The 20,570-nt window shown below is 42.6% G+C and overlaps 1 protein-coding gene across 1 annotated transcript in view; it reads left to right on the top strand.

The window, feature by feature from the left end:
• The window catches only part of REPS2 (RALBP1 associated Eps domain containing 2), a 103,594-nt gene that overhangs the window by 14,055 nt on the left and 68,969 nt on the right, over positions 1-20,570 (top strand). The window lies entirely within an intron of this gene.

Here is a 20,570-nt window from a genome sequence, read left to right as displayed (position 1 = left end):
CTTTGCCCCCCCATCTTCCCCCTGCTCTCTTCCCACGCGGCTCCACCTGCGTTGCTCTTTGTTCCCCTTGTTTCCAGCTGGCAACTTCCACCAGCCAAGACAGCTGCTGGTTCAGCACTTCTCTGCATCTGCCAGGAAATAAATAAATAGTGGGAAGAGAAACGGAAGGGATGTGTTCTTGCTCTTTTTGTGAGCTCTACTTGAGACTTTTTTTTTTAATTGTACATCTTGCAGAAAATGTATTGCTGTGAGAAAATGTCCTTGAAACTAGAGCTGAATCCTGTTGCTTCCTTGGTTTCCTTAGTTTTCTGGCATTAAGAAAAATGCAAGTGCTTCAATATTGATGCATTGGAGATGGATTCTCATTTATATGGCTAGTAAATATGCCGTTGCCATTGAGAGGTTTAATGTAGTCTCTTAAGGGTTTGCTAGGCATTTTGTTTGCATGTACTCCTTGCGCATGCAGTGCTTTGCAAGGTGGCCTGTACCTGCACACCTGCAGGTAGCTGCAGCCCAAATTTGATTGCTGCAACGCTTTGGGGGCTGCCTGTGTCTGTCCAATAAATTCCCTCTAACTCCCCGGGAAGCTGAAGACAATGTGCCAGCACTGGTTTTGCTCCTTTTGTGCCAGTACTTTCTCCTACTGTTTCCAACCTTTGTGACTGGTGTCTGCCTGGGAGCTGGATAGAACATGCCTGTTCCTTTTTTTTTTTCTTTTCTTACATTGTACTTAGGCTTAGGTTCCTTGTGACCCCCAGTGATGTCTCGTGTTGGGGATTCAGATGAATAGATGAATTATACATGGCATAACAAGCAGGTGAGCTCCTCACGTACAATGTGCCAGCTCAGCATGTTGTAGTTGATAGCTGCTTCTAAATTAAATACCCAACTTCATTGCTCATTGTGAAAGGAAGCATTAATTTCTTCAGCCATGTCTAACAAATCTAGATCATTAGGAGTGCTTTCTCTTCAGGCAGTTTCACTGCTGGTGGTGCAGGAGCTGCCCTCATTGCGCTGGCGTGCAGGAGGTTCTCCTGCCTGCCTGATTCTCCTTTACAGCAAGGTTATGTCTTAACACAAATTATTTTTCTTGCCGTGGATATATTTCATTAATTATCTCCATATCTTTTTCATTCTTAAATAAAGAGGGTCATGTAACCTTTTGAAAGTGTTTACAGGTTTCTATGAATATTTATCTTTACAAAATTCAGTGGTCTTTATTATGAGAAAAAATGAATAATACAGTTTCCTTATTTCTTACTATGTCTCTGCTGTCTGTTTTGCTCAGTTTGGAAGGAAAATGTGCCCTATTTTCAAACTTTCATTAGAGAAATGTTTAAGTGTAAACATTGCAAGGAAAGACCTTCTTGTACAAAAACTGTGCAGCTATTTACAGTGGAATTTAAAAATAACAAACACCACCATTCATCTCATTGCAGAAGTCTTTCTGCTGATATTAAATCTTGGAAAAAATTATGTAATGTTATCTAATCATGAGTCAAACTTTGCTTGACCATGTACCTTTTGACTTTGTAAATGTGTTTGGGGGCTTAAGCTACACAAAATGTGACACTGTTTGTTTGAAAGACAATTTGAAATGCAAAATAATTTCACAGGATGTGAAATCCTGTGTACTTGTGTTAAACAGTCTTGCCCGGTCTAGAGAGAGCTTCATGCATGTTATGAAAACACTAGGGCAGAGCTTCTGCTGAGAAGCAGGACACAAGCAATAGGCCATACATACCTTCATCCCTGTAGCCCTGGTCAGCTAGGTCTGGACATTTCTGTGCTCTTTGCTTTGCTACTGATTCCACTGCTTGCAGAGCACGAAACTGGTGGGGAGGAGCACCAGTCTGGAGTGATCATGGACCCCTTTAATATCCAAAAGGAACACAGTTTGATCATCGTCAAGAGAGGCTGCACAGTGAAATGGGACATTGTTATTTTTACTCTACAAGGAGTGGTAGGGAATAAAAGAAAGGATAATCAGCAAAGCAGGTAAGCATGTCTGAGATTTTTGTATCTATTGGGTGCCACTCAAAATTAATGATGTTTCTGTAGTTTTCCCATGAAACGGCAACCGAGGTATGGACCAGTGGACACGGTCTTGTCTTAGGGTAGTTAAGACCCTTGTCCTAAGAGCTGCCTGAGTGCTGCCGTCCCTGCCTCACTCCTGGCCTTGCACACTGCCTTTTTCATAAAAAAAAAAAAAAAAAAAAAAAAAGCAAGTGGCAGCGTGAGCACTGCGTAGCACTTTTCATGGTCCACTGGTAGCATAAACATTAACTGGTTCAGAAAAAACCCATGCCCTGACTAGCTACCTGGTAGCTGAGTCAGCATGGAGAAGTGATTGAGCCACGTCAGCAGTACTGGTAGGACCCGTTAAAATCAGAGGCTGAGAAATGCATTTCACTGACACCTCTGCCCTTCTTTTAAACCAAATGGACAACAAAGCTAATGGGCTATGAAAAGTATTGGGGAGAGGGTTTGATGTGGTGTGATCACATCAGCCTCATCTTTATAGGAGGCTGGATTGTTTACAGGCATGGAAAGGACCTTGGACCATCCGTAGATACCATGTCCTGGCTACAGCAAAATCCCATTTTTATGGTATTGGGCAATTTGTTAATCCCTGGTGGTAACTCTGTAACTTCTATAGGCAACGTACTCCAGTGCTGCCTTATCTTTAGATTTAAGAAAGTTGCTTTTAAGCCTTAGGTTGTTTACGGCCTGTCTACAAGGGATAGGACTGGGAGAAGATCAGGTTCAAGACCATCTAAGGAACCTGAAGGTGCACAAGTCCATGGGACCTGATGAGATGCATCTGCAGGTCCTGAGGGAAATGGCAGATGAAGTGGCTAAGCCATTATCCATCGTATTTGAGAAGTTGTGGCAGCCCTGGAAGGAGGGAAACATAACCCCATTTGTGAAAAGGGTAATAAGGAAAACCTGGGTAACTGCAGGCAAATCAGTCTCACCTCTGTGTCCAGCAAGATCATGGAGCAGATCCTGTGCTAAGGCCCATGGAAAATAAGGAGGTGATACTGGTGACAGCCAGCATGGCTTCATTAAGGGCAAATCGTGCCTCACAAATTTGGTGGCCTTCTACAACTGAGTTGCAGCGTTGGTGATTAAGGGAAGAGCATCACCTACCTGGACTTGTGCAAAGCATTTAACACTGCCCTGCACAACATCCTTGTCTCTGGAGAGACATGGATTTGATGGATGGACCACTTCATGGATAAGGAATTGGCTGGATGGTCACACTCAAAGAGTTGCCGTCGATGGCTCAATGTCAAAGTGGAGGCGGGTGATGAGTGGCGTTCCTCGGGGATCCGTGTTGGGACCGGCACTGTTTAACATCTTTGTCAGTGACAGAGACAGCGGGATCGAGTGCACCTCAGCACGTCTGCCAGCGACACCAAGCTGTGTGGTGTGGTGTGGTCAACACGCTGGAGGGAAGGGATGCCATCCAGAGGAACCCTGACAGGCTTGAAAGGTGGTGCCATGCAGACCTCATGAAGTTCAACAAGTGCAAGGTCCTGCACGAGGGTCGGGGCCATCCCAAGCACAAATACAGGCTGGGTGCAGAGCGGATTGAGAGCAGCCCTGAGAAGAAAGACCTGCGGGTGCTGGCAAACAAAAAGCTCAGCACAGCCCAACAATGTGCGCCTGCAGCCCAGAAAGCCAACCGCATCTTGGTCTGCACCAAAGGAAGCCTGACCAGCAGGTCAAGGGAGGAGGTTCTCCCCCTCTACTCCACTCTGGCGAGACCCAACCTGGAGCACTGCGTTCAGCTCGGGAGCTCCCAACATACAGAGGACATGGACCTGTTGGAGTGAGTTCAGAGGAGGGCCACGAAGATGATCAGAGGGCTGGAGCACGTCTGCTATGAAGACAGGCTGAGAGAGCTGGGCTTGTTCAGCCTGGAGAAGACAAGGCTCTGGGGAGTCCTTCTAGCAGCTTTCCAGGACCTAAGGGGTGCCTACGAGAAAGCTGGAGAGAGACTTTTTACGAGGGCATATAGCAACAGGACAAGAGGGAAGGGCTTTAAGCTGAAAGAGGATGGATTTAGATTGGTTTTAAGAAGAAATTATTTCCTGTGAGAGTAGCAAGACACTGGAACAGGCTGCCCAGAGGACCTGTGGATGCTTCCTCCCTGGAAGTGTTCAGGCAGGGCCAGGCTGGATGGGGCTTTGAGCAGCCTGGTCTAGTGGAAGGTGTCCCTGACCATGGCCAGGGGGCTTGAAAAGAGATGATCCCTTCCAACCCAAACTATTCTATGATAGGAAGAACAGGTTATTCCTCTCCCTTTTCAAGCCAGCTGTTACTGTACCTGCTTTTAGTGTAACGTTGCAAACGCCTTTACATGTTCGGGCATTGTTGCAGTGAGTCTTGGAAAAATGAAACAAAATTGTTCTTACCCTGAGGTAGCATTTGCTTGTAAGATAGGTAGCGGTACAAACAGTTGTACCAGACATAAGAATAAAAGCCATATGTGCTGATTCTTAAGGGGGAATTTCACTGTGGCTTTCCTTTGGGTTCTGAGCAGGGACTTCCGTGTGCATGAGGCATGCTGGTATGTTTTTGAACTGGGAAACTGTGGTGCCAGGAGAAGTCTTCCTTATGGACCGGTCACGGGCCTGGGTGGTGCCACTGACCAGAACCCCCAATACCAAAACGCTCTGACCAGCTGCAGGATCTTTACCGTCCATCAGTGGATTGTGTCCAGGGTCGTTGCTTGCCCTGAGACCCCTTTGTCCCAGTGGGCTAATCCGTAAACAATTAATGAAGATTTTGTTGTTCATAAAGACGTCGTCATTTCCACCAAGGCAGGCTGAAAGTTATAGTTCCTATAGATGTGTTGAAATGGTGGAGTGCATTGCATGGTGTGTTTGCCCGTGGTTTTTCTTTTTGCCTTTCCTTTAAATTTTAGTTTTAAAAACATGGTTCCTACTGCTAGTGGCTTCCTCTTTTAGTCACATATGCACTTTGCCCCTGAAACCAGCCTTGGCTGTGGACCAAAGAAGGCCTCTTACCAGAGGCCAGTTTTCAAAGGACCATCATTGGAAATATTGGTACCACTCTGTAAAAATACGAACCCAACTAAAATAAAAACTAACCCCACCACCAAAAAAAAATAAAGGCACTACCCCCCGCAAATGTAGCTCCTTTCCAAGGGAATGAATTCACAGTACACACCTTGTTGAGTAGGAAATGTTTCTTATTCATTCCTTGAAAAATGAGCCATATATGAAGCTCACGGGGGCAAGATGAGTTGGATGGTTGCCATCTTATATGTCTGTCAAGACTCTTAGAAGATCGGCAACTGCCATGAAAAGAATTTAATTACAGAACACTTAGTAAGGAGACTTAGAAAAAATGTTAAACTCTTGAATTGTTTGTTTTGTTACCTTCCATTCTGCTCGTCTGGGACTTCTCAAAGTTTCATTCAATGCCAGCTTACTCAGTGTGTTGGGTTTTTATATGCTGCCCTCTCATCTGTGGGCTGCGTTGTAGGTTTGGACCTAAATGGACTGTAAATATCTTGTGCAGGAATCCAAGTAAAATCCTTTCCAAAGTTTTTGTAGAAAATCAATTTCCTGTGGGTAGTGTCAAGATTTTTAAGGTTAATACTCCGTGGAAATGCTGCCAGCTTTTTTAGCAAGCTGGAAAAAATAAATAAATCTCTATTCTTATGCAGCTCAAATTAAACTTGTACTCTTGATGTGCAATAAGTACAATTATAGATGTCATTAAAATTTCTTATTATAAAGGGATAACAGGTTTTGTATTCTTTCAGTTTGAATTAATTCCTTTTGATATTGGAGTATGGCCCAAAGATTTTCTGTGTTATAAGAATTACTATTATGAAAGCAGTTCTGAGGGACTTAAAAACAGGGAGAGCCAAGGGTATGGAGCCCAAACATTGTGACATTAAAAAGAAAGGTACAGAATACAAATATATTCCATTATGAACTGTAGTTTATTGGATCATTTTTGCATGACTTGTGAAAAAAATGCAGAAAAATTGCAACTATTGCAAATGTTCCATTAAACAGCAAAATCATGCAAAATACCACAGAAACAATATGAACAACTTGGGAACAACATTTAAAACATTATTTTTGAAAAAATTACTCTGCTTAAAAAAAAGCCATGACCTTTTAGAAAATTACTTGTTTACGTGTACCTTTCATTCTTCCAGATTCAGAAATATGAAAAACATTTGCAATTGTTGCAATTTTTCTGTGATTGTTTGCATAGGAAGATACAAATAAACAGTGAATTTATATATTTCTCACTGTTAATTTGTCATCTTTTTCTCCCAAATAATGCTATCATTTTTCAGAATTAAAATCATCCTGGTTTTGTATGTACCTCAAGATTGCCTGAATCTGCAGGCATACAGTTCTTTAAAGCTGTATTTTTTACTCAGTAGTAAATGCCTTCTTTATGCTAGTGAAGTACATACGGTGCAGGGGTTCAGAATCGTGACACCAATCCCAAACACGGTTTTGAAACCGTAGTAAGTTTATGCAGTGTGTCTGCCATACATGTTGAGAAGAGGCTTCTTCTCCCTCCCCCGAAATTGTAAGATTTTGTACTCACCAGAAACTCTCCAGAGAATTAGGAACTTTACATTTTTAAATTGTGTAACACACAGTGCTGTATTTAATTTTCTTGTTACTAGTTAGAGTGGGCAAGTTGTTTTAATTCAGAACTAGCATTGTAGCATAGAGTATTTGAAAAATCATTTCACCTTGATGTAGCATTTTCTAGAAAATCTCAGAGCCTTTCAGATACACAGTGTTACAAAATACATACAGACTGGTTTGTTTTCAAAAGAAAAAGTACTTGTGGGTAAAAGTGTTGAGCTTCTGCTTGAACACTTGTTTTCTGGAGGCTGAAAGTGCTTTGTACGTGTGTTACAGAACCATTTTATTAGACAGTGTGGTAAGGAGTTGAAGGGCAGAACTCCCATTGATACTTAGCAGTGAGCGCACAGCTGTGGTGAGAAGCAGGTCGCTGATGGAGGTACTCTTTTGGTTACTTGGTGGGTGGGTCATACAGGAGAGCAGATATAAAACTGGCATTTCTTCCCTGCCTCTACGCAAGCCTCAGCAACTTGTAAAACAAACAAAAAAAAAGCAGTATCTTAGCTCCGCTCTTCTTCCCTCCCCTTAGCCTACCCCCAAATCCAGTGAAGAAATGCAGTCTAAATTTATTTTGAATATTCACGCGTGTGGAATAAAGCACTCCTGCTTTTTGACTGAAGACCTAGTTTCATTAGCAAAATAAAACTCAGCCACAGTCAAAAGATTTCAAATGGAGAAATGCAGCAATAATGTGTTTTCTGTTTTATTTAAATATTTTTCTGTTCTATATAAACTAGCTTTCCATAACCTGCCAATAATAAGAACATCTGAAACTTAACTTCCTACTGTAAAATAAACTTGAGACATCCCAAGTTGATGGCACATTCTGTTGCAGCACTTTTGCCGGGCAGCAGCCAGGTAGGTAGGGCAGTATTTGTTAGGTGGGACTGGAGTGAAGGGGAGTCTTGGGAATAAGACTTTCCTTGTTATCTTGCTTCTCATGCTTAACAAAGTGGTTGTTGTAAGTCTACTAAGCCAACAGATTCCTGTGCAAAAGCACTGAGGGAATTAAAAGCTTAAGTGGTTTCTGCGCTCTTAGGAGTTTAAATAGTTTAGGCAAGGAAAATAGGGGAAAGAGTATATATTTGTGAAGTACTAATGCTTTTGCTTGTTCTCAGTTAGGCTCCAAACTAACAAAGCAGTTAAAGAAACTCAGGGGTTTTCAGCCCATGAGCTTTCCTAGTGAATTTGTATGGGACTGTTAATGTGAATCTGAGAGAGAGAAATCTTTTGGATTGTACAGCTCTTAAAGAAGAAAAGAATTTCAAGCTCGGTTATACAGAGTATGTGCTTACTAGAACATCCACTTACTAAAAGTTCTCTGTGGATTTGCTCTTCTTAAAACTGCTGCACTTTGTCCCCCTTTTGTGAATGTGTTGCAGGGTTTAATTGCACAATAAACTCTTCGCTCTGCAGGACTCCTGTTTCATTTAGTGCAGAAATTGTGCAAAGCGTAAGGCAGAGGGTTAGGGGGAGGAAGAGAGGCAGCTGCCTTTAAGACAGGAGTTGGCATGCCACACAAGCTCCATTTTTGGTACCCAGCTTTCATTTACGTTAAGCAGTAATTTGCCTAAAGACTTCTGCCTAAATATAAAACTTCCTAATGTTAAAGAACAAGAAAGAAAATGAAGCAACTGAAAAGGAAAATGATTGCTAAGTAGTTCATTCACTGCATTGGTGCACAGGCCTAATTTTCAATATTGAAGCAAAGTAATGCTAAAAATGGACAGATATTTAGAAAAGCTGCACACAACAAAGTTTTGCAAATCCTGTTTAATTTGAGTATGTAGTAATGTGTACAGATGTATTTTTGTTTTTCTAGATTAACTCCAGAAGGTCCTGCGAAAGAGTCATAAAAGCATTGCAGCTAATATTTTTAAATGCCTTGCTTGCTGTGTGTTTTGTCCTAATAATGAAGGTATATTAAAGCAAGCATGTTATTAGTTGTGCGTTAAGACCAAGGAATTGAGAAACTGAAGAATTTAATGTTTCCAGTACGTCGTGAGCTCCTCTTGCCCATGTCACTGTGCCAACAACTGGAGAAGGTGTTTCAGCAACAGCCGTGGGTGGAACTGGTACATGGCCACTCTTTCCCGGTGCATATCTGCTGAGCAACTTTTCCTTGAATGATGGACCAATGCAAAATAGTTGCTTAATATATTCATTATTAGAGCAGATTGTAAATACTTAGTTTGCAGCAGAACAGGCTTTGTGAAGAGAAGCACAGAGCTGTCTTCCTAACGCAAATGCAGATTTATCGCCCTGTTTTCGGTTATTATCCAAACGCGGGTGATGCTTGGTTTGTGAATTGTGCCGTTTGATTGCAGGAGGATTTCTTGCAGGCTTAAAGATAAGCGCTAGCTTATGTACCTTGTGTGAAATAAGACCTGGATTATAAATAGCTATGCTCATATCCTTATAAAATTGGCCTCTGGAAATGAAAGGCAGGGATAGAAGCCTTCATTTGTGTAGTGCAAAAATGGCAAAATGTTGCTTGTGAATGTGTAGGAGGAGGGAGTGCAGACATAGGGATTATTTTTTGAAACAGTGGTAGTGTTTTGTGTAGAAAAGGGTGCAAAATCTTAAAATCATTGTGTGAGATTTGCACTACTAGAAGAAAATCGCTAAGGTTTTATTGGACATTTCCTTCTTGCTTTGCAGATAGTGGTGTATGTCTCCGGCAGTGATCATTAGTGCCTTTTGGAGATCTGAAATCAGCATGCAATCGCAAGCACGGATCACTCTCTGTTTTACCCATCTCTTCAGAGTCAAATAAATCAGCAGTCTTTTCGCTGCCCAGTGCGTTAAGTTGTCCCTTACTTATTTGCTCTTTTGAGCCATAAATGTTTGTTGAAAGTTGTGCCAAGAGTTTAGAAATTAAATGGGGATTTGCATACCTATTGCAAATCTGAGCCATTGGGTTGCTCCCCTCAGCTGTGCGAGCCTGTGCAGTTCCCTGGTGTGGCGCAGCAGGTACCCGGTGTGGGGAAAGGGCTGTTACAAGGATACTTTTGGTATTTGATTGAAGTCTTAGAAGTCCAAAGCAATTTTTGACAGTCTCTTGCAAGCATACATTATGCTATTGTTCTCTTTATCTGAGGATGGGAGAGAAAGGTTGAACAGAAATCACTGTGGCAGTGATGCGTGATGGATCACGCAGCATCTGTGATAGCTGAGAAATAGGGTGCGCCATTAGTGGCTTTTGTCTTTCCAGAGTGAGCCAGCCTCAGCTGTTCCACACAAATTGCCTTCGACCTGGTGGTTAGAAAATCCTTTTACAGAATTTCACTCCAGACTTACCTCTCTGTCAGCGGATCATGTCCATTTCAGTTGAGTGCAGCGCTCCTAATAACATGTCAATTAATTTTAAATTGCACAAATCTTCACTCTGCTACCAAGACTTGGAAAACAAGCTTCATCAATTGCTCCCTCTGGGACTTTGGAAAAGATAATTTAAAGCATTCTGTATGACTTTTGGTCTCCTTTTATAATGTCCAGAATTTGATTTTTAGGAGTGGTTTTGGGTTAAGAAAAATTAGCAAAACTACTCTGTTTTGCTGAATAGTTTGCTGAACCTTTAAACCCATGTTACTAAAAGTTAGTCCTGGATACTAATCTCTGTGTAGTGCTATGGAAGATTTTTGCAAGAGAGCTGTGATTCTTAAGTGGTGCATTATTTGCATATCATGGTATTTGGGTCTTACGGTTGTTTTAAGCATTAATTAAAGATTGGAGAGGAAAGGCTAATGGAAGCAAGCGTAAAGGTGTTGCTGAAGCGCTCATCTGTATTGCACTGGCCAGAGTTAAAAAATCTGGTGGTAAAAGGTGGATGGTATAAATCATGTGTTAGACATCAATGTATAAGAAAAGCTTTATTCTTATTTTTCTTTACTGGAACCAAGACCCATTGAAAACAAATAGATCCAGAGGGATTAACTTGAGTTTTGTCTTGTAGAAAAATTATTCTGGGAACAGTCTTGTATGGGAGAGGCCATCCTGCTTTGATCCACGTGCCAGGCTTTCTGCAGTGAAATCCAGAAACCTGTAGCTAATAACTTTGCTGCTATATTTTTCCAGCCAGCTCTGCTACAGATCAGTCACAGGTTGGGTTTGGGTCGCTGTATTTTGGTGAGGTCTGGGAATGTTTCCCAGGTGCGTGCCCTGGGAATGCCCTGTGTGTGGAAGCGCTGGGAGGTGCTCCAGGAGCCTGTCCGTCCCCCTGCCCTGGCATGGAGCTGCCCACCTTCCCTGGGAACCAGCCAGGGCAGCGCCAACTGGGTTTTTAGCAGGGTGGCCGGGGATCCCGTGGGTAGCCGGAGCTAATGGCAGTCATGCAACCTACGCACACAGCTCAGCGTGGCAGCAGAAAAGTCACGTTTCAGCCCAGTGTAGGGTCAGCAGCTCTGCTTGTTTTTAAAGATTCCTTCAGCGGTGAGTGGAAGACTTCTTCCACAGTTACCTTGCCTGCGGTTGGAAGGGCTTATCCCAAAAATCACGGGAAAGCTGAGCCAAGCTCAGAGCAAAGCTTGAGCGATGTTTGCTTTAGCCCTGTGCCTCCAAGTGAGGGGCTTTCCCGACTGCGCTGAAAAGCCTCACGAGGGGACGAGGGGACATGTGCCTGTGGAGGGGGGAGGTCTGCATGGGCAGGTGCTTTCAGGTGCTGCCCTGCCACTTGTCGCCTGCGCTGCCGGGGGCGTTGCGGCAGGGCTGCAGTGCTGGCGGTGCGGGAAGGAGAAGCGGGTGTCTCTTGAGTTTTGGACGTGAATTTTTCTAAGGGTCTGTGGGAGGAAACGTTAAGGGATGGCTCAACGTGATTGCTGTCAGCGGTGCTACTGCTGCCCATGGCCAGAAGAGCTTGGCCAACATGAGGTAAAATACTGGTGAAGGCTGAGAGGAGAGTTTTGGTCACTGCCTGTCCCAGCGGCTGGAGTGACCGTGTCTGACCCATCGCTGTCTGTGGCTTTTTGGTTTCCCAGACCTCATTATTTGGTGTAAAAGCCTGTGTACTAGATCTCAAACAGCAGAAATTAATGTTTACGTAGAAACTTCAAAGCCAGAAGAGTCTGAACTTCCTCATAGGCCTTGTACTGTCATGGTGTGAGCTGTCACTGAAACGTAAAAATATCAACGTTAGATGTTTTTCTATAATCTTTCTAGTCAGCTTTATGTATTGTCTGTTTGATCTCGTCATCTACAATCAATTTCATCCCACAGATGTACTGAGTTAAATCGTGGCCTGTGGGGCTCAGCATCCGAGTGTCGTGTCCCCGTGCAGAGGGAAGGCGAGCGAGGTGCCATGTTTGATTGTGATCCGAGATGAAGAATTTATTTACATCTAATTGGGCTGATGTGTGTGACTGGTGCACCAGGACTGCGATGGTGGCTGGAGGAGTTGCGTCCCATCAACAAGTAGAAGTGCACTTGATGAGGAGAAAATACTGTTTGCTTTCCAAAATAAGTAAATAAACGTTTTTGCCTGGATGCGTAAAGATAACAGTAATTGTCATGAGGTTTGCTGTTGGTTGCTCTTGGTATGCTTTCAGCTGTGAAAATGCCTGCAAATGGAACAGATTGTAAAGTTATCCTGGCATAGTATCTGAGAGTGAAACTCCTGAAGTATTTCCTTGTAGTTGCAAAGAAATGTGGAAATAATAAGGCAGCTGTTGGTAGAGGCAGCAGAAGCATACTGGGGTACCGTCTGCAGGCAGTCCTGTAGACCTCTCGATGGTGGTGGCAAATTAAAACAGCTTTGTTTTCCGGGATTCACCCCTAGCAGTGTTTGGACAGAATTAAGTTTTTTAAACATGAAAAAAGAAAGATTTGACTGAAAAGGTCCATATTTTGCGTAGCTTTGGCTGTGGAAGTATCGGAAGAGACTTCTGACAGCAGTTAATTTTTATACGTTTGTAAGGGAGATTAGACATCTTTCTGCCCATTTTCCTTTTTGTAGTTTGACTTTAGCATTTATGTAGCAGTTGTTTCTGTTGTTTTTCCTTATGTGCTAAAAGAGTCTCTTTGAGAAGATGCTTTGATTGTCTATTCATAAAACGTTGTGGTGTCCACAGTAGATGTTATCTCCTCACTGTGAAGCATAAAGCCTGTGGCTTTCAGCTGTTTCAAGTTACTTTTTTGCACCTTAGGTGAGATAGGCAAGCTGCTTTATGGGTGATGGGGAGGTGTTTTCACCAACTATGTTACTTCTACCGAAGATTTTTTGTGACCGTATTTTAACATGAGAAGAAAACAGACTTGTACTGCTGAGCTTCATAAGCTAGCTTATTTACTGAAGTCTCAACAAAGAATTCTTCAAATTCAACAAATTCTTCAAATTCAACAAAGCTTCTTCAGATAATAAGGTAAATCCTGTCTAACAACATGGTGTATAAAAATGAAGTGGAATTTTGTGTGAGTAATACTCAAACTGAATTTTGACTTCAACAAACAAAATCACTTCAACCCAAGTCAGTGGGGATTTTTTTTTTTCCAAAACAAGCACTGGTTTCTCAATGTGTAGCATGCTGCTGAGAGACTGAAATTTGACAAAAGGTGGGGTAAGGATTCTTAGTATGAGTAACAAACTGTAAGATTCAGTCACATGTTTTTAAGCAGGCTTGAGGAGTCATGCATTATAAATGGCTTCATGCTCCATTATAAAATTTCAGTGTTTTCATTTATTAGATTGGTTTTTTTTTAAACTCAGGGTATGTGTTTTAGTCTGTATCTGGACTGCAGCAATGGAGAGACTGTTCATCCTTTTATAAAAAAGGCTTGGACAGATTGCAGAAACCTTTTCTACAAAGGTTTGATTATTACGTCTGAGCTTCTAGTTACATTTAATTTCAGTTTTGTGTGTGTATATATATACACACAGTGTTTTGAATAGGTTTAAAAAAAATAAGCATATTGAAATACATTGGAGTTCATAGTAAGTGTAGTAACGTACTCTCAAGATGAAAATATGCTAAAGGATGTGCTGCTTGTGTAAAGTATTCCTTGAAATAATTAACAGCTTTGTTGCTGAAGTGGTCTAAAATGCTAAAAAAACCAAGGATATGTACGCTACCTTTCTCTAAAATCTGTCCTTGATAAAAATAGTGTTGTCCTTTCATGTTCTTGTAATCATCCTGTATTTTCATTCTCACAGGGTGCTGGTGCAGCTTTTGTGCAAAACGCAGCATTTCCACTTGAACTAAAGAGGAGCTCTCCATTCACTCCCAGTAGTAGTAGTAAGGTTTAGATACTGTTTTCAGTTCAGCCTCTAGAAGATGAAAGTTTTAGGAACAGATGTGTAGTTCGCCTGGCCCAGTGCCAGCCCTGGCCAAATTCCAGTGTGGATAGTTATATCCTGCCTCCATCAAGCGCCTCCTGCAGTGTCAATTGCTATGTGGGTAAGGGGGTTCAGGATAATGTTTCCACTGAATGGGCAAGAGTTGGAGGGTCTGGGTTCTCTTCTGTCACATCCTGGACCTTCTCTGTGTTATGTCCCTAGATATCTTCTTGGAAGAGGCGAGGTGAGCAGCAAAGTGAACAGAAATCCTTGGAATAACTAATGCCTTTAAAGAACTGTATTTGCAACGTATAAAATGCATAGTATTAACCATCTGTGGGATGGGCTTTATGAAACTCATGTCTCATGTCCAGGAGAATGAAATGCTCTTGGCAGGGACTTGCATCAGCAAAATTCAGATAAGCCCTGTGGAAGCTCTGTGCAATCTACTTGTTTGGATGGAGTGGTGTGACAGCTCTTTACTTGCCATTTTACTTGGGACGTTATACTTACTCCCTTGTTTCTACAGTAAGATTTGAAAAGCAGATTAAACATCCATAATGCAATTCTGTGTACTCTGCAGGTTTCCATGGGATTTCAGGTCTTAATAGTGATTTTGGCAAGGCTGTGTGTGCAGCATTTCAGAGAGTGACCTGCTGAATATCTGTGTTTCCATATCCAGATGCTGAGAAACTGATTACCCACAAAGAATGTGAAGCAGTTTGGTGAATAAGTGGACTCGTACTTCTAGAAAAATCTGTACTGCTTGTTGGTCTCCTTATGCAGTGTTCTTAAATCTGGAGTCTTTTCAGGCTTTTTATTTTTGTGTTCCAAGTGTTAACTTGGAGCTTTACTAAAATTTCATGCATAATCTTATACAAATTTATTGGCACAAGCTTTATTTATTGACCTGGATAATTTTTTTACGAGAGTTTGATACAAGTTTAGGTGGATGAACACTGTTCTCAGAGAATTCATTTTCCAAATAGTGAGAAGAAAAAGGCAAGAAGGTTTTGAAAATAAGTTGCTTCATCTTTTTCACCCCTGCAAGTTTTTTATGCATTTCTAAAGGCATGTGTTTACTGAAAATGATGTTAGGTTTTTCTTTCAAAGGGAAGATGGAATGAAGTATCAGCAAATGTATATAACAACCTGTGACCTAATTCTGTAGTCAGTGCTGCTGTGAATGGAGCAATTGGCATGGAGGCTGTCAAATATTTCTCAGGAATGGTGGTTCTTAAACCTCCCAAGAAGATTGACATTAGATGAAAGTGTCCACCTTTTCTGTGCCACATGCAGATAAAAGATTCATCAGCGTTTGTATATTAAAGACAAAAGGTTTAGCATAGGAGATGAGATTTCTTTCAGGTATACTTCAGTGCTTATAAATATTGGCATGCATCAGCAGCCTTTATTCCCTGGCAGAATGCTTCTACCCAACACTCCTTAATAATTGAAATATTTTGATTAACAATGCTGACGCACATGTCCTGGTAGCTGTGCAATTCAGATCGATATTTTTTGTAACTTGTGGTATGTTGGCATTGCCAGTCTTCCTGCTTGAAGAGAAGTGCTGCGTGATTCGCATGCTTGCGTTTCCGTAGGCATCTGCAGCTGGCTCTGTTGTACAGAAGAGAGGGCTCAGCCGAGCCTTGCACTGCTCCTGCCCTGCTTGTGCACAAGGCTCTTCGCTGATTGAAAACGATTGTGTTGGTGTGTTGTTTCTTTTAAGCTCTGCTCAGGAACTGACGTTTTCTAGTATATTAAAGACTTCTGCCGTTAAGCTTTAATGTGAGACTTAGAGTTGTTTGAAAATTGGTTTAGTGTTTATTTCATGTGATTCTATCCGTGGCCATGTGTGCATGTGCGTGGAAGCACGCACTGAATCACAAGCCTTGTAGTTCTTGGTGTTGGGATAAAATCTTCTGCTTGGAGCTGCTGGCATAGCGTTTACTTCTCTTTGTGGTGAATGCTTTCCCCCTAGATGCACAGAGGTGTGATGACATGTGGAGCACCGGCGCACTCGTGAGTGGTTCTGGGTCGTGCCAGGAGGCAGTTTGATGAAACCCTGATGATGCTATTGACAGGTTTTTGCCTAACAGATGCGGTTGCTCTCTGCTGCTTTTACTGCTGTGTCAACTGAGGTTGCTAAGCTTTGGCAGTTTATTAGTAGCTTGTCTTGCAAGTTAAGATTATGGTGTTCTTTATTATGAAGCAATGATCATACGGCGCTTACACTGTGAGAATATTTTGTAGTTAGGTCTTTAAAAATATACTATGTATATTCCTGTTCCATAAACTAAGCTGTTCTGAATTCCTTTTGGTTTATAGATGTCAGTACCCTGCTTGCTCAAAATAGCTAGATTTTAGTAAGCATCTCAAGTGATGTTTAAAAAAGTAAAAAGCGGGTAAACCACCTGTTTTTAAAAGACAGGATGACAGGATAAAATGAAGTTACACGAATACCACTGATATGAAGGAGCTGAGCTAAGGAACCTAAGCCGTAGGAGAGCCTCTTCCTCTGTACAGCTGGGCACGTAACATTCCTCTTCCTGTTGCCTTCCCAGGCAGTAATCCTCCTGGATCCAGGGTGTGTTACTACTTTGCTTTAAATAATGAAGAAATAGCCCCAGGCTCCAGGTAGTGTTACAGATATCTGAACAATGATCTGTTCACAAAGAAATACCTGTTTAAGAATGTAGCAAAACTTGTCTGTAACAAACAGATCAAAGGCTCTGTAAACACAAATTTAAAAAAAAAAAAAAGGTGAAGTGGGTCAGATACCTGACACAATTTTGCGATAAGCTGTTGATAAGCTGCTGCTGCAAATATTTGTCTTTGAAACTGTTACAAGAGGGTGGTTGATCCAAAAGGGAGCCTGGGGTTGCTCTGTGGTTGAGGACCAAGCTGTGGGATCACGGCTGGCTGTCCTCCAGAGAGCATTGGCCAAGGTGTGCATCGGCTCACGGCAGGAGCTTTTCCAATTGTTCCTTAAAACACAGAGGCAGTTGATGAACTGGAAAATCTTTCTACCTACCTCATTGTAGCTTGAGGAAGGACAAGTAGAAAAACTGTGCTTTCTGGGGCTGGGCTGAGATGGAAAGTGCAGTGAGAAAGTTTGCTTTAACATTGGAGTCAGTGATGCTCGTTTTCTTTTGCTTTCTGAATGAGTTGAATATGCATTCAGCTTATACGTGTTCCTCACAGAGTCTCACAACCCACACAGAGGTTTGAGCACCTTTGGGCTGGGTTTGCCCACAGATGCCAAGCAGTGACCATCTACGTGGCAGGTAGGAATAGGAGGGCAGAACAGACAAAAACTGTGTGCCAGCTGGATATAGGGGATGCTGTAGCAGCATTGATGGCTGAATGAAAAAGCGAAACTCCCAGCTTTACCTTTGCCTTACAGCTGTTAACCTTTCCCTTTAGGCTGCAGGATGGTCATTTCAGCCTGTCTGTAGGATTATGGAGTAGATGGTGTCTGATTTTATCTCTTTTCCTACTTACGGAAAAGAAACTTCAGCTCTAGGCTCATGTTCAGTTCCTGAAGTTTAGCTTTTGCAATCTGCATTAGACCTGCCCAGGGTGTTTGCAAGGTCAGTGCTCTTGGATACTGCAGTGGAAACTTGTTTGGAGAGAACTGGGGAGAGCTGGAACAATGTCAGATTGTGCTGGGAGAAGCTGCTTCATGTGGGATGATTTCAAGGAGCAATTACAAAAGTAACACTCACTGTCAGCTGATAGAGCAGAGCAGTGAGTGGATAATAAATACAAAAATCTGTTTTGTGTTCCAGCATCTCAAGATGTAAAGATTTTCCATTAGAAGTTTGCATGGAGAATGGTGACTTAAAACAGCCAGTCTTCCAAACAGCTTGTAGCTACATTTTAGATTTTAATGTTGATGAGTTGGAAATTATTTTGCAGTTTTTTTGTTGGGTTTTCCACACCCTCCACCTCCCAAAATGTTGCATATTTTTACAACCATAGAAAAACTTCTGGCATGTCAGAAGGGTGTGCAGGCATCTAGATCTTGCACTTTCTCCCCTTCTTCTGGCTGCTTGATAGGGAAGGTGGTGCAATTTGTGTACAGAATGTGTGTTTCAAGGCTACCTGCTGCAGTCCCATTGAACTGGGAGATGCTGTTGCAGGACTGACTGAGAACAAACACGAGATTAGACACTACAGCTTTACATCCTGCTCTGAGAAATTTTGTTTTCACATGTTGTACAAAATCAACATTTTTCCTTAATTGGCAAATGACCTGTGAAATTGTTTCATATAAGCAGTTACATCTTGCAGTACATGTAAACTCAGTTTTAGTTCGCTTAGCATCATACTCTTGCCTCATAAACCGTTGAATAGATCAGTTTTTGACTAATTCCGTTTGTCATCCTGAGGTTAGATTTGGCAAGCAGCACCTGTAACCTGCCACGGTGAAAAATTATTTCCAACATGTTCTTCATTAAACCTCTCTTCAATATTTGGCTGTTACTGGAGGATTACAGTTTTCTGCTGAAGAATATTTAAAAAGAATGCAATGAAAATTGATTACCAATAGTTTTGTATTAAACTCCCTTGAAATGTCAAGGTATGCAAGTTGTTTTGATTTACATGTGTGTCTGTTTAGCAGTGCATGAGTAGAAATTACCTGTTCTTGCCTTGCTAGATTGCTGAAAAGAATGCAACCCAAACTGACAACAGGAAAGGACAGAAAGAACTTGGTTTTAAATATCAGTTTAATGAAAGCAGAATTGATGTTTCCCCTGTATTTCAGGGAATATTTTCACATATCTTAGTTCCAAAGTGCTCTCTGCTTTATTAGAGCCTAGTTTCAGCTTGAATGTGATACGATATTTTTTTCATATACAATGCCTTTAATTCAGATGAATCTTGGAGAGTCTTAATAGTACATCACACAGACTAGCTCGATTTCAGTATTGCGTATCACTAAATGTAATCTGCCCATCAAGAGGCTATATGCACTGACCCTGAAAAAGGTGAAACAGGGTAACAAAAAAATAATGCAGTATTCAGTTTAAGCTGCTGTGGAAATTTGAGCAGACAGCATGTTCTGAGGAATTAATTTTGGATAAAAGCTAATCTGCCACCTACCTCTGTGGTTGCTGGAGAGAGGGGCTGCACCTGTTAGCAGCTCTAATCAGGGTCCTGATGTAGATAGTATGAAATGCTGTCTGGAAGGAACCCAGTACCTGCTCCTTTAACTGTACAAGGAACCTGGTAAGCCTAAATGCCTGTACCTGCAATTAATCTATATGAATACCCACAATTAATTGTGTAAAAAAAAATTTGGCTGCTTTGTCAGCTTGCATCTTTTGCTCTGAACCATTAACAAAGAGATCAGGATTTAGTTGCACAAATAACAGAGAGAAGCTTGTGCCTACAAAATATATTTCTGTCGTTACCGTCAAAGAGCAAAATTACAAAGAGACAGTTTCAGGTTGGTTGGCTGTTAGTATACTTTAGGAATAACACCATATTTTTGAGAGGTGGTGTATCCTTGCTAGAAATTTTTCATCTGCTAGATCAGAGTAAAATGTTCATGTTTGCCGTATGAGGAGCAAGCAGAACATTTACAACATTCAGTGACCTTAATATTTCAAAGTATAGAAAAGATATGGAAAATTAACTCTCAGTATCTTTTCAGGAAGATGATAGCATCTCAAATCCCTATGTGAAAGTCCCAGTTGCTCGGTGTTTCCTCCTTCCAGCAGCTGGTGAGAGGGAAACGCAGAGCATGGTAATACTGTTGCTCTGTGCTAGCAAGCGCAGGGTGCTGGGGCAGGAGGGGAGCGCTCATACACCCCGGGATTTTACACCCAGGGATTTTACGTGCTGTTTTTGCACCACAGCACCTGCCATCGCAGGCACTGGCTGTGGGTCATGCAGGGGGTTATCACCTGCACCCCCCCATGGCAGGACCTGTGTGCCGGCAGATGTCTGGATTTTGCAAACTGCCTTATTTAGCACTGCCCTTTTTTAAAAAAAAAAAACCAACCAACTCTCCCATAGCAAACCGGGGCTGTGCACCCAGATTGAATTTCAGCTTGGTTGTGGCCCTTCTCCATCTTCTCCCCAGGTTGTTAATTTTGTGTGCCTGGGACGTGCAGTAAGCCCCCAGCTGATGGCTTCCTTGCCTACCTGCCACAGCAGCATTGTCCCCTCTGCTGTCGGGGTCTGGTGTGCACGGGTGGTTGTGCCCGTGGGGAGCCAGCTTGGCCACAGCCGTGGTGCATGGCTGCATGTGCTGCATCAAACCCCACCGCCTGTGCTCTGCGCTGCTGCATCGGGCAGAGCTGGGGCTGCTGGCAGGGCAGGAGCGTGCAGGAGTGGGAGGTGTGGGCAGCAGGACCGAGTGAATTAGGAGCATCCAGCGACAAGGGGAAGGAACCTGCTTTGGAGTTCAGAAGTGGTACCGATTCCCTCCCCAGCCTCCTAAAGCTGTGCTGGCACAGTGATGGGCTGCCGCGGCAGCACGCCCCTGCCACAGGCAGGCAGCCAGGCGCTGCTCCCACAGCACGGCGGGCACCCACCTGCCATGGCAGCTCCTGCCACAGCACCCTGGTAGACTGCTGTTGGGGCACCTGCTGGGGCAGTGGGACCCCCACGGTGGACGGTGTTGCCCC

This window comes from Falco biarmicus, chromosome 2, assembly GCF_023638135.1.
Source record: "Falco biarmicus isolate bFalBia1 chromosome 2, bFalBia1.pri, whole genome shotgun sequence".
NCBI lineage: Eukaryota > Metazoa > Chordata > Aves > Falconiformes > Falconidae > Falco > Falco biarmicus.
This window is presented reverse-complemented; position numbering and strand designations above follow the sequence as displayed.